Genomic DNA, 15,507 nt, shown 5'->3' on the forward strand with positions numbered 1-15,507 from the left:
CTACCCTCCTGTGTTCTAGAATGTAATATAAAAAGTTAATAAAGAAGTCTATGAGTTCATTAATGCTTCAAGATAAGAAAACTAAGGTGCACGCAAACGCTGTTACTGTGCTACACTAATTAAACGAACATTTTTATTTTTACTACAAGCACTGGGTTTTATGCTACGCCAAATCGGACTGTTTCTAAAGCCCCGTCAGCAACATATTTTAATATTTATTAGGCACGACAAAATGATCTCACTGCACCTGATGGTAAATGAAGTGGGGTCCAGATAATGTCAAATGAGGAAAGATGATTCCTCCTCGGCAGTTGAGATAATTATACCGGGCTGTTAGAACCGGCCATTATGTCGAGTTTTACACTTTATGTTACAGTGGTCTCTATACATACTACCACTTAATTTATACTTTTATCTTACAAAATGACTATTCCCATCCACTTAGCAATTCCTAACACGAACAGGTATCTATGTTTATTTATCTAAATGCATCATCGTGTAAACACAGTTGCATTAGAATGGCAGTCATTCGCCATGAGCTGTTTAGATTGCTAAAATGATAATGATGAAGCCATTGTTATCCATACTAATATAGCTATATTTATAGAAGGCCGGCGTATGCATGTGGGTCAACTTGGGAAATGTACATCTAAGATATTTTAATGCTAGAAGAATTTTGGATGCGTGGAACCTTGAGACAGAACAAGGATTGGACTAGAAAAAGTTGGGTCAGTTTTTACGACTCTGATCTTTAACGTCAACCCCCTGGAAAAATAAATAATAATAATATCAGCCCTGTATTATATACTGTCCCATTGCTAGGCATAAGCCTCCTCTACTACTAAGAGGGATTAGGACTTAGTACACCACGCTAGCCTAGTGCGGATTTAGACTTCATACACCCTCAAAATTCCTATAGAGAACTTCTCAAGTATACAAGTTTCCTCACAATGTTTTCCTTCACCGTTTAAGCAAGTGATAATTCACAAAGATTACACACATAATTTTTTAAAAAGTCAGAGGTGTGTCCTTATTCTCCCACAACACAATTCATTTGTACTAAACAGCTGCAGTTTACTAGTATTTTAAAACACAATCGTTAATCAGATCATACCGCCAAAGCAATAAACAATAATTATTTAATTATTTTTAATCGACAACGTCATTAGTATGAAGTTGGATTCGAGAGGTAATTCTCGTGGAGCAGACATGTCTAGAACGATATAATGGGAAAAAGTCACACGTGGTTTCCATATCCTACACTAAGAAAAGACAATGGGATAGTTTCCAAAGTGTGATTTTCTACATAATTTTATTTATATCAAGATATAATACAAAAAGAAATTGTAGTGTGGAATTAGCATCAGAATTGGTTGAAAAATAAACCATTTACTCGTATTTCAAATATTGTTGTGACCAAAAGTGAGAGCGTGGTGGAGTTATCGGACTATTTCTTTCTAACGCAAGCAGTTTTTAGCCCATGACACTAAGCGACGTCACAGTTTGCTAATACTCTTAGATGACAGCTACACTTTCCACTAAATTTTAAAGCTTTATTAGTGAATGAATTTTTATAATTATTTTTCCCTTAGATTTTGAATGATATTCAGTTTTGAAAATTTATTTAAAAAAAGTAATTATGTGTATTCCGTCCTATGGCGAGATAGGCGGCGAGCCTATCGTCATATCGGGAACAAATTTCAGACTCCCGGCTGATACTGAGTTGAAAAACCCAATAATAATTGCCCGAATGAGATCGAACCCGAGACCTTAGCACAGCCTTCGTACCGTAATACAACTACGCTAAGATCCAATATTAATATATCCAATTTATGTCTTCGACATTAATCTCTTGTTCGTGCGAATAACCCCCGAGATCCGATGTAGTAATAATTTCGCCATACATTTTACACACGCTTAAGGCTTACTATCGTTCAAAAACAGAGATCGTCTACATTCTTGGTTCACATCTGTTGCAAGAACTAGCACGTATATTCAAGCCTTAACTAAGGAGGTAAGTAGTAATTTCTTGATATTCTTAATTGACAGGCAGGGATCATTAGTAAGATAAAGCTATTACTGTCAGTTATCTTTGAGGTTTTTTTCATCCTGGCACGGCAGGGCAGTGCATATAGTGAGTCTAATTTAGTCAAAAATGGTTAAGCTTAACCAGGAAAATAAAACCTCGCCTTGTTGTAGTGATATATCGAATTAATTTAATGTACTGACAACATTAACTTTAAAATAAAAAGGAAGAGTAGCTCCAAAAGCATACTTTTGATTGTTCTGCTCAGGGTATCTTTTATGTCCGCTCTGTGGATCGGGGGCGTTTGAAGAATTCCACCACGGAACCCCTGCCTGTCGTAAAAGACGCCGAAGAGGTCCGCCGCGGAGTTTTAATTAGTATGCCGTGCGTGGGGTGCATATTGGTTAGGGACTCTCTTCGAAGGTAGTAATTAGTTACTTTCACCGCGAAACCGAAAAAAGGGTATATTTTGTTTAATGTAATACAGACTTTCTGTTACATAACCATTCAAGCCGACACTCCGTCGTGTGAGTAGACACCGGTTAACATACAAAATATGTTTACATACAACTGTTTTCTATAAACGATCCCAATCTCAATCTTCAATCTGATTCCGAGAATGACCAATCAAATTAACTCATGTAAACATGTCAAAAAATACTTTGTTCTGATTGGTCAATTTTTGAGATAGATGAAAACGTTTTGGATCGTTTATTGAAAATGGCGGTTAGTTATGCAAATGATAATACCACATTTACGAAATTAATCGATACATTTTAATAGCCAAAAAAAATGCGATAAAAATGCATAAAAAAATAGGTTATTTGGAAAAGAAAATATGCTTCGTAATGTTATTTCACTAAAAATTTGTCATGTTATATCAACAGTTTGGTAATTCCATAGACACCTAGGCGTAGTTTCGATTGTCAATAGCCAAGGACTAAGCGGCCGCCATGTTTGATACATTCAACGCATGCTCGGTCACTCAACCATGTCTGAATGGGGACTTGCTCCCATTATCGTTTGCTAGTTTTTGCCCACGACTCCGCCGGCTTTAGTCCATCTACGGGATAATTTAGTTTCATCTTTAATTCTTAAAAATCGATGAGTATATTAAAAGATTATCGCCAATCTAGACTCATAAGTGAAACGCAACAGAATAAAAAAGTGGACTTTACTTTGTGGACACTATTTTAACCTGTTTCTGCTAAAACTTGTATAAAATTTTCGAAAAATGTCTTACGAAAGTGTTGAAATTACTTAAATTAGCAAACTATTTCACATTTTGAAACAACTCAGGTGCAAGGTACAAGGATATCTACTTTTTAATTCAACGAAATATTTGCACGTATTAACCAAATATAATTATTAAAACATAATAAAATAAGTCACATACTTATCTAAGAACGAGTTTTTAATATTTTAAATGCATATTTTATGTTAAAACTTAGAATTTTAAATTTTATATCCATCCATAAAAAACGTTATAAGTATAATAATGACATTCCAATTCGTCACGAACAAATATAATTAAATGTCTAACTTCCTGTAAAATATTGTACGCAAATACATCTTCATTATTTTTATTCCGTTAAATAATGTATACGTACTTAATATTATATTAAAGCTAAAGCTGTATTTTTTAACGCCCGAATCATGGGAAACAAGACTGGTCCGGTTCTACATATTTAAAAAATATATATTTTTTCCAGTGCGCTATAGATTCTTTTTATCCCAGAAACTTTTACTAGAACAAATACCAATATATTTATATTCCATTTCTTCAGTACTCTGCTTTTAAATCCGCCAATCGTTTTTGATTTCCAAATAAAAGAAATGGGATATTTAGAAAAGGTGAGACATTGTATATTATGCATTCTGAATTTTTATGAAGTAGGTATGTAAATATCAAAACAACGAGTCAAATTGTCATAAATTCTGCATAAAATTTGGACACAACACGTTGTAACAAATTCTATGTAAATCACATGTCGGATTGACATTCGTCAATAAATATTATATACTAGCTTTTGCCCGCGGCTCCGCCCGCGTTTTAAAGTTTTTCAGGCTAAAGTTTTCCGATATAAAAGTAGTAGTTTCCCGGGAGCCCGATGTTCTTCCCAGGGTCTAAAACTGTCTCCATACCAAATTTCATCTTAATACGTTAGGTAGTTTTTGAGTTTAACACGTTCAGGCAGACAGATGCAGTGGGGGACTTTGTTTTATAATATATTTTTTAGAACTTTTTAAGAGGAACAATCCCGTCATACATCATTGTTGCATAACTTTAAACTTTTGTTGAGTTTCATAACGTGATATTAGATCCTCCAACGCGCACGCGAATTTGAACTTTATGCAGCGGTAATAAATTACAAATTGACTCTCCATTTTATTTAGAAAACGTTTGTATGGGAAATAGAAAAATGCTGTTTTGAGGATTTTCCCGGCAATTATTCGAATTTTTCTCACCTTTTAAACCTTCCCTAGACCTCCACGAATAATTCAAGACCAAAATAAGATAAATCCGTTCAGCCGTTCACGAGTTTTAGCGAGACTAACGAACAGCAATTCATTTTTATATATATAGATGTCGTCAACTAGTTGAATTTTTAAATGGAACGCCAACGCCATCTTATGACATTCGACAGAATCTTCGCTACACAGCGCAATGAGGATGTCAGTCGACATCAAGAAGGCCGGAAAGCTAGCAGTCAAAGAGAATGACAAGCCTATGAAAAATTTGCAATTCAGCTGGTTTAGCTCAAGTGATCGAATATTATTGAAGACTAGTGCTGTGGGTGCGTGGAGACTGTCTCGCGTTCCGTCGTAGTTTGTGTTGTTGGAATTATAATTGTTTTGGGACAAAAACTACAAATACTAAAATCGGTTATTGTGATCCGACATATCCCCACATACGCCCACGATACTTAGTAGTAACAAGCTATGGAGGACGATAACGAGCATACCCCATGCCCCTATATACTTATATATATTTTTTTTTATTAATAAAAGTATTTTTATAAAAGACTTTTCTTTTTATTTATTAATTCTCAAGAGGCAATATGTATATTACAATCGGATCATTTAGTGATTCTACATCGGTGTCTGAACATGCGTTTTAGTTCATTGTTATCGAAATTACAAAATACGATACGTCAAGAGGAAGTGAGTAATTTTATCAGCTATCCACCCATACCTATTGAGCTGTCACGACCTTTAGACCCGCGTACCACAGCAAAATGGCTACAAAGAATATTACTCCTTATTTATCATCAGCTTTTATCTATTATTGCATCCAGGTGGATAAGTTGATGGACTTAGATACAAATATTTGAGAAACATACTAATAGCAGCTCCGTGGCGAAGTAGTATTGAGCACGCGCTACCTTCGTTCAGAGACGGGTTCGAGGCCTGGATACGCATATTCTCTGTGTTGGCACAATTTTGAATTTAATCTATACTATTATATAAAGCTGAAGAGTTTGTTTGTTTGAACGCGCTAATCTCAGGAACTACTGGATCAAACTGAAAAAATCTTTTTGTGTTTGATAGCCCTTTGTTTGTGGAGTGCTATAGGCTATATATCATCACGCTATACCCAAAAGGAGCGGAGCAGTAATGGCTAATCTTAGGAACTACCGGTTCGAACTGAAAAAATCTTTTTGTGTTGGATAGCCCTTTGTTCGTGGAGTGCTATAAGCTATATATTACCACGCTATGACCAATAGGACCGGACCAGTAATGAAACATGTTGCCAAAACGAGGAAAATTTTGTAGTTTTGAGAGCTTCCGTGCGTGCGCTGCGTAAACGGTTAAAGTTATGCAACAATGATGTATGACGGGATTGCTCCTCTTAAAAAGTTCTACAAAAATATATTATTAAACAAAGTCCCCCGCTGCATCTGTCTACATGAACGTGTTAAACTCAAAAACTACCCAACGTATTCGGATAAAATTTGGTATGGAGACAGTTTGAGACCCTGGGAAGACCATAGGCTCCCGGGAAAATATATAGCGAGACTTTTATAACGGAAAACTTTAGCCTGAAAAACTTTATAACGCGGGCGGAGCCGCGAGCAAAAGCTAGTCGATAATATAACTGCTTACCCTATCACATCCACATATTTTTCTTGATTGGATAACTTTTTATTTATTAACCTATTATAAAAAGTATACCGTAAAAATGGTCTTGTGTCGACCTCATTGTAACGGGATGAGGACATGCAAGATGTTGCAATAACTTTTTTATTTATTTATTTTCTTAAGTCCACCAACGGTTAACTATTTATACCTTATATTTAGGTTACAAAAAATACACGCTACTGCTATTACAGAATTCTGTTTCAAACACTCGCGTGAATCTCAAAGTGCATTATTATGTTAATTATTGCTCATGTTTCAGTTTTCGTGTTTTGTAAGCAACTTATTGCGCAACTTGCTTAGCAGTTGGCAACAAAATCACCAGGATGGACATCCTTTATTGGGTAAATCTCAGAGGTGGTCTGTCTGTGAGGTCCCGTCTAGTACCAATGCTTTGTCGTGCCGCAGCTTTACGCTTCAGAAGCGACCTTTGGGGGAGGTGTTCCAGGCCACTGCCAGGAACCTCGCGGTTACAGGGGCCTCACTCGGTACCTTAGAGAACCTTTTTTAAGATCTTACCGACGAAACTATTAAAACCAGGGAATTATTTTTGGTTTTAACTTGGAGTCTCACGTCGTTCAGGCCCGTGCTACGCTTAATATGGATCCAATCCTTGAAATCGTAACAGAAATGCACACTGCTGGTTACAGAAATAGACAGGCGTATGTCGTATCTCTATAAACTCTTGCATGTCTTACCAAATATTAATATATACCCTGGATAGAACACTGTTTTTTTTTCTTAAATAAAAACATTCGATTAGGCGTATATACACCTTTTTGCATAACGACCTCGAAATAAAAACAAACCAGTATTTTTTTGTATTAAATACGCACCGTGATTCGCAGAATCGAGTTATACAACGAAATTAAGAATTGATTTTTATTTATGGAGTTAATTTGCATGTAGCTTATGGATTCATATTTAGAATAATTTGTATAATGATACAATTAAAACATGAGAACAGTTTTACTGTCTTGTCTTGCTTGTGGTGAACTAGTTTGGTAACTATGCGACATTTTTCAAACGTGTCCTTAACCTTTAATCACGCCATTCATTATAAAAGTCATCCAGTCTATTTAATTATAGTATTAGATATAGACTTTTTATTTGGTCGAATTAATTTTCTTTTAACCTTTGAAGGTCGGAAAGACCCTTGCGATTCCCTTAGTTTCTGTACGATTTAAAAAGGACCGGGAATTGATGAAGGATCAGAATTGTTAATTTTAGGATCATCTATAAAATACGAATTTAATTCATTAATCATTCAAATAGTTCCAACAAGTCAGCCTTCGGTGTCTTACATACTGGTTTCGCAAACCCACAAAATGTTTAACTAAGTCATGTTACCATATAGATATAGTCAGAAAGGCCGTCCGTACATGCGACCCTCACATTTTGATTCAAACTTGCAAGTCATGATAACAAAATTGTATTAACCACTTGCTAATAGGCTATTGTGATTTTAGCAACATTCAAGATTAATGTTGGGTAAGTAACAAAGCATGTTTAACAGTCAAAACATTTATAAAAAAGATGTTCTTTATTTAAAAAAGTTCTTTTTTCAATAGCTGAAAAAACATCCAGCCAGTATTATTTTTAATCCGTCAATTAATGTCAATTAAATTACCCGCATTTCTCTATAATTGTCTGATTCAATCGTATAAAAAAATATTATTGATACCCTAAACAAATTAATTATTCATAAATTTAACATATAACTTGTTTATAAATAGATTCTGTTATATTCTAATTACTGTGCTCAGTAGCTTTCGTTACACATAGTTACTAAAATTAAATTTCAAACTTACTAAAACAGCTTTTATAAAAATATTGCAGGTATTAAAGTTTTTTTTTTTTTTGCAATTCATTATATCGGTATCAATGTCTGTAATTACGATCCACTAAATATTTCCTTATGAGTTTACATAATCAATATAAATTGGATTGACATCGGCAAAAAGGTTTTAATTTATTTGATGTGTTACTACGCTTTTCATGGTATGCCGCATGTAGTTGGCTGCATGATTTATCGTGGATTCTATTTACCTTTATGTAAGTAAGTACGTAATTGCTAATTATTTTTAATGAATTTATAATTAACATAACATTAAAAAATCAGTATACTCTAGCATTTATAGTAGCTTAAACAGTTCGTAGTTGGCTTGCGTTTTTACGCATCAAACACAAACAGACGTGTGTTTAAAACTAAATCTTCGCATTTTTGTGGGTAACACAAATATTTCCACAGAGTTTCGCATTTTTGTCAGTAAGATAAGAAGTAAGATAATATTGTTGAACTATACTAAGTAACTGAATATTAATTTTAATCCATTCAAAGGCTTAACAGTTATTTATTGTTAATTGTTATAATTAAGCTATGACGTCATTATTCCCATTGATCAAATTCCCAACACGATGACGTATGTTAAACGATTAAACGATGTTTAACCCTATGTCAGATAGCCACCCGTCATCATCTGAAAACCAACCATCTACCAGCCTCTGGAAACCAATCTCGAGTAAATATTGTCGAAGGTTATAACCAGTCTTGCTGGTGGCAGGATATATTTTATATCCGCCCGGATAGCGACCACCGTACACAATTGTTAAAACTGTCATAGTGGCCCACGTAAGTGACGCGTTCCGGGATCAGCCTGTGTTATACAGTTCCAACAGGTCGGTATAATTGTGTCGACTGTCGACGAATCATCTCTCATCAGTCGACATTCTATTGGCCACTCCACTTACCATCAGGTGCATTGGGATCACTTTGACGTGCGCGTATTACAAAAATATCATGTAATTTATTTTTTATTATATATAATATCATAATAATAATATCAGCCCTGTATTATATACTTGCCCACTGCTGAGCACGGGCCTCCTCTACTACTGAGAGGGATTAGGCCTTAGTCCACCACGCTGGCCTAGTGCGGATTGGTAGACTTCACACACCTTCGAAATTCCTATAGAGAACTTCTCAGATGTGCAGGTTTCCTCACGATGTTTACCTTCACCGTTAAAGCGAACGATAAATTCACAAAGAATACACACATGATTTTAGAAAAGTCAGAGGTGTGTGCCCCTGGGTTTTGAACCTGCGGACATTCGTCTTCGCAGTCCGTTCCACACCCAACTAGGCTATCGCTGCTTTTTGCTTTTTTTATTATATAAAAATATTTATTTGCTGGTATCGTATTTACATTCTTGAAAAGTTTGTATCAAGAACTATTTTAGACGAATTCCAAATACGATACACATATCAGCAGCATTAATAACTAATAAATAATAAATTTTAAAAGATCCTGACTGACTGACATCGTAACGCCTTAACCGGCACCATGGCTCTGAGTATATTATCACAAGTTCCTCACTAAGTGTAGATATATATTACGAATTAATTATTTAAAGAGATTGAAATAAAATTAATTTATGGATTTTATCGTGGTAATTTCGAAGACTGCAGCCTTCACGGTTAAAGACGATAATGACGTCTGAAATGTACTTATTCTATTTATTATTATAAAAACTACTGTTCCTATTTGTTTTTGGTTACGAGTGCCTAAAGCGCTGACCCGAAAGTTTGGTGTGTTTGTATAAAGGCCGACCCTGCGAGGCTAATATCGTAGTCAGGTTAAAAAAAAATGTTTTTGATTTAATAACTTTACAAGGAACACACTAAGACTCACATCAGCAGAACCACCAATACTACTATATTTTTTTTGCAATAAAACTATCTATATCTATAATATTATTAGTTAAAATTAATAAAGTAAGCTTACGCCTTTATCCTTGATGCCTAAGCAGAGACATAACAAATGCATTTGTAATCAGCTCAATTCCCATGCGATAAAGGTTATCTTATTATGATCATTTAAATTCCGAAAACTTACTTGTGTTTTATTAAATTAAAAAAAAAATGGTTTGGGAATCGAACTTAAAATGTTGATATATTTATCTCAAAATTGTTAATTCGTGGGAATCGTCAGAAAAGTAATTTCTGTTTGTGTCCTTTTTTTAAGTTACTTAAAAATTGAACTTATTAAAGATAAGCCAGAAACCTATATCATGAAAAAAAAGGAAAACAAAAATGGTCGCAAACAGATTTTTTTTAACGATTTCCACATATTAACAATTTTGGAATAGGTTATTATTTTATAAAGAGTGAGAATTAAGACATCGGGTTGATAAAAAAAATGCATTTTCTTCGTCCATCGTAAGCCGTATTACAGAGCCCGCGCATCACTACTTTACACATAACACAACACAACTTTCTAAAACAAATTAAATCCAATTTAACGAACAATTTCATTAAATACGAACAATTCCAAATTCAAACAATCACCTGTCATCAATCCACGATGTTTGGAAACAATTTTACACGTTGTGACGTCACGGCGCGGCGCATGCGTACAGCGCACGCGGGACTCTACAGCAAACTAACATTGCCGGTCGCACTTCACGGTCCTTCGCTCTGAGTGAATGGCGGGAATCCATACAATATTGGCTGGTTAGTCAATTTGTAAGACTTATTTCTATGTATGTAGTGTATTTGATATCAAACCAAAATTAAATTCATGTTATTATGATTGTTTACGGGAGTTTTATTAACAATTAGTTTTGGTCCCTTAATATGACATTTTTAGGGTTCCTTGAGTATTTCAAAGGAACCCTTGTGTGTTTTTTTTATTGTCCGCCTGTCTTAGGAACGAGTAGATATATAAACTTGAAATGTATTACGTAACGCAATTTTGAAGATTTTTGAACCCCCCCCCCACATGTAACGCGCCGTAACGTTTTCCTGTAACCCCCCCCCCCTCCAAAAGTTACGTAACTCTAAAGTAACAATTTTTTTTCTATTCACAATTATTTTACGCAAAATACCGGATAGTCGCTAAAATACATTTGTTTTTTTTTAAATAAAAAAAACACATAACACTTTGTAGGAGACCCCCCTCCCGCCCCTGTAACGTATCGTTACCTTTTACCAGAGCCCTCCTCTCCCCTAAATGGCGTTACGTAATACTTGAACAGCTCCTTTCTTATGGCCTACTCCACACTGCCGTCCATCCTGGAGGTCAACCGCGGTGTGCAAAGAAGCACACAACACACGACGACCCTCATCATGCTAAATATGTCTAGTATCTCATGTCGCCTAACAAATGTCACCTAGCGAAAGCTTATCCACAAAGAGTTCTAAGATTATATAGAGTGATTTGATAATTACCTATATAGTTTAATGTCTGCGTATACATGAATGAACCATGGACAATAGAAATCAGGTCATTTCGCAATAAGCATTGAAGTCTGATATCTCAAGGGAGTTTTCTTAAGTTTATTTTTTTTCAAAACGATAACTTGGCCGTAATTTTCAAGGTTGGTGAATTTTGCAATCAGTCTCTTTAGTCATGAGTATAGTGTATTTTTCGTCGTAGGTTATTTTTTAATGTTTACGGTGTCTAATATGGAACTGGTTCAAAAATTTGTTCAAAAAGTGGATATTTTTTTTAAGTTATACTTCTTTCGGCGCGTTCGGGAAAAAATATGAGAATATTTTTTTTTTTGTTTTCATGTTTGTTAGAAATAAAGCTAGAACCGTAGAATTTTAGCGCGAACGAAGCCAAGAGTGTTGTTGTTAGTAACAACATTAATAGTAAGATTTATTATTCATAAATTTCATTTAATATTTCTGGTTGAAAGCGGCGGTAGCCTTGGGAAAGCGGCGGTAGCCTAGTTGGGTGTGGAACGGACTGCCAAGACGAGTGTCCGCAGGTTCAAATCCCAAGGGCACACACCTCGGACTTTTCTAAAAAATCATGTGTGTATTCCGTTAAGGTTTGCATAGACAAATACTAAGCCTTTTTTATAATGTAATGTAAACTGGCCGCGTAATAGTATGTATCTTTTTGAATTATTGTATTTGGAATAAAATAACAATGTACTGTTACTAAGCAATGTGTGCTAATCTAATACGGTTGTCTAACATGTTAACTCTATTAAAATATAAGTTCCTATTCAACGGAAAACCTTGTTTATTTTTCACACTTACTCTGCAAGGGCGACTCGAAGCCCAAGATAGTTTTTATGAATTTATCGTTCGCTTTAACGGTGAAGGAAAACATCGTGAGGAAACCTACACATCTGAGAAGTTCTCGTTGTTTGAAATAACTGTCAGCGATTGACAGAATGCGCGCTGCAAATTCATAGTTAAGACGAAACAACGTCTTTTTACAACAATTGACAGTTAATATTTTCGTAACGTTTTCTTAAATTTTCTAATTTTCCGCGCATTTTTTTTTTATTTTTTTCTTTCATAAGAACCTTCCCCTGACAATAACAAACAACAAAAAAAATGTGAATTCGATCCAGACGTTTACACGTGATGGCGTGACCAAGGAAAATAGGGATTCATTTTTTTATATATATAAATTATTCTTCTAATGGGCCGAAATATTCAAGGTCGATGAAACGTTAAAAATACAACCCATTATTTTTTTAATTTACGTTGGGAAAAGATAGCTCTTTTAAAAGGCAGTTTAATAAAAAACATGTATTTTTAAGTATTAAAACAAATTTACCTTAATTTGCATATAAAAATATATTATTTGCATATGGATTAGGAAGTAGAAACACGTATACTAAATTATGATTATGTAACTTTATGCTTAATTACTTACGGAATAATTGCGTATCCGAATTGTTTTAAATAATTAAATGGTATAAAAATAATTAACAGTATGTCAGTTCCATTTTTAATTTGCTATTCACACCGCAATAAAACTATTTCCATTCAATAATGGCCTCTGATGAGAAACAATTTAAACGAAATAAACATGTCTACAATGTCAAAATTATAACTATTGGATACATAAATTAATTAGAAAAATGTACGCAATGAAGTTAGGCACGATACCTGCCCTAATTGCTGTACGCTATTCATAGCTGACTTCAATTAGAACATCTTTGAACTGTCGAACTGTACACAATATTAATATATAGAAGAGCTGTCAATACTACAAGTAAACAAAGCTAATGGATGTCAATGTCTCTTTTTTCGTAAGTAGTAATCCAAATACTAGATAAAGATTGTATTAGCCACATACTGCTTCAACTCTCTCACACTTTTCCGACAATTCCCAGCTAGATAAGATTGCGCAGACAATTCTCTAAGTCTAAAGCGACGGAATTTGACGCAAGATATTTTATAAGTACTTTGTCGCAGCATGAAACCCAAAATTACGACGAACATTTAGTCAACTATTATCCTGCGGCTTAATTAGATAAAGACTATAAATTAGACATCCGTTACTAATGCTCACGACAATTCATTGTCATTTGAAATTGCACTCTATCCCTGCAAAGTAGAAGTCATTTTGTGATATCACATTTGGTAATGGGAACGAGGGAGGCCAACGACCCATTGCCAGGCGTCTATTAGCGCTTTGTTTATTGCAAAAGGACTCAGGGCCAGATCGTTCTAGTGTTTCGCGAGTAACTCTAATTCTAATTGTTTATATTTGTCCTTATGTATGCATGTTAGTTGTAATTAAAGTCGTAGCCTTTATTGTGCGTTTAGAATTAATGGCGTATACCCTTCGTGAAGGTCAAAAATACCGCCAAGTAATGGAGATTATTGTAATATGAGTCCTGCATTAAATACTATTTACTGCTGAGCACGGGCCTAAGGATTAAGGCTTACTTCAGTTCATTACTTTGGCCTTATGCGGGTTAGCAGACTTCACATACCTTCGAGATTGTTATGAATAACTTCTCTGACTTCCACGCGATCTTTTCCTTCACCGTTAAGGCAAGCAATAATTCATAAAAAAAATACACAGTATTTTAGAAAAGTCTGATGTGGGTGCCTTGTGTTAGAACGGTCATTCGTCTCGGCCGTCCATTCCACTTCTAACTATTCTATCAACTGTCAACTTCGCCGAATATACATTAACTAATTGGCTCTCTGTCTACCCTTTCAACAAAACAAACACACATCACGCATTTATCCCTGAAGGGGAATGGAAAGGCGCAACCAGGACACCCACTTTTCGCCAATAGCGTTCCATCCCATGATACGATAGGGGGCGAGCCTATCGCCATACCGGGCACAAATTCCAGACTCCAGGCTGATACTGAGCAGAAAAACCCATATATCACTTACCCGGTCCGGGATTCGAAGCCAGGACCTCAGAGCGCTTCCGTATCATACATGTAGTACAACTACGCCAAGGGGGCAGTTCTTTCAACAATAAAATTTGAATTCATAAGTCATAACTGTCCGATATATTTTAAATATATTGTATCAAAGCCGCTTGCGTTATTAACCAATAGTTAGGTAAACCATATCCGTTGTATCAAATATACCAATTAAGCAATGAATCAAAATCAACGTACCGTTTGACAGCTCGTAATAAAACACGTTCGATTTATCGATATATTGTTTGTTATTTCAAGTTATTTTGAAATTAGAATTAATTTAATCGAATTACAAAAAATATTATAATTGATAATCGTGTTGTGAATTTATGCGGAGTAAAGGATGGCCTACGTGCCAAACATCTTAATCCGTTGAGCGACTTAAATTTAAAGAAGTCAAAACGTTTCAATACTCTTTCGCATATTTTATACGTCAAATTAAATAAGTACACCCGTATTCATAAACCATGCTATGTGAACCAAAGAGTATATGTGGACGCGTAGTGTGCCCGAACGCAGTGTCAGAAATTTCATTGTTTCCCTTGGCTTCGTTCAGATTTCTTTATCTGACAGCCAACTAAAGTAAAGGTGTATTGCAAAATTAGCCAATCGCAGCAACCCTGTGCCTATGCACTGCGAAAACTGTCATGCTGAAAGAAATGAGAAACAGACTTGTTATACACCATTGGTACCTATTTAACAAAATATTGTCTAAATACGGATGTAAAATAGTTAAGTATGCAATATTATTATTTTTTATAGTTGCGGTATAAATAGATTATTCGACCGCACATTTGCGGTTTCGTAAAGAATCTAATCCGATGTGTGCAGTCATCTGTCTATTCATTTATCGAAGCGTGCCAAAACCTTGACTTTTGTTTTGTCTTGTCAAATTGTTTTGGTGATAAAAAAAGTATTTTTGTCGACCACCTGAACGATAAAATAAAACTAAAAAAACCGCGATAAATCCGAAACTAGTTTTATTTCGATTTCTAACATTCGCGTATCATATAATACACTAGCTATTGCTTGCGGCTTCGCCCGCGTGAAGTTTTTCGGGATAAAAGCTATATATTTTCCCGGTATAGAAAGTAACTTATAACCTTCCTAGGGTCTTAAATTATACCAAATTTCATAAAAAC

At 35.0% G+C, this 15,507-nt stretch overlaps 1 protein-coding gene across 3 annotated transcripts in view; it reads right to left on the bottom strand.

Moving 5' to 3' along the window:
- The window catches only part of LOC115440645 (ATP-binding cassette sub-family G member 1), a 46,946-nt gene extending 36,312 nt beyond the window's left edge, over positions 1-10,634 (bottom strand). For 2 of the 3 annotated variants that reach the window (XM_030165041.2, XM_030165039.2), the window contains exon 1: positions 10,515-10,634. The gene's annotated coding sequence lies outside the window, so the exon portion shown is untranslated. Of the gene's footprint in view, positions 1-9,951; positions 10,026-10,514 lie in introns of those variants that run through there. The other variant, XM_030165040.2, reaches the window with a different exon arrangement.
- Between the last annotated feature and the right edge of the window lie 4,873 nt (positions 10,635-15,507).

The sequence above is a fragment of the Manduca sexta genome, chromosome 24 (assembly GCF_014839805.1).
Source record: "Manduca sexta isolate Smith_Timp_Sample1 chromosome 24, JHU_Msex_v1.0, whole genome shotgun sequence".
NCBI classification, from domain to species: Eukaryota; Metazoa; Arthropoda; class Insecta; order Lepidoptera; family Sphingidae; genus Manduca; species Manduca sexta.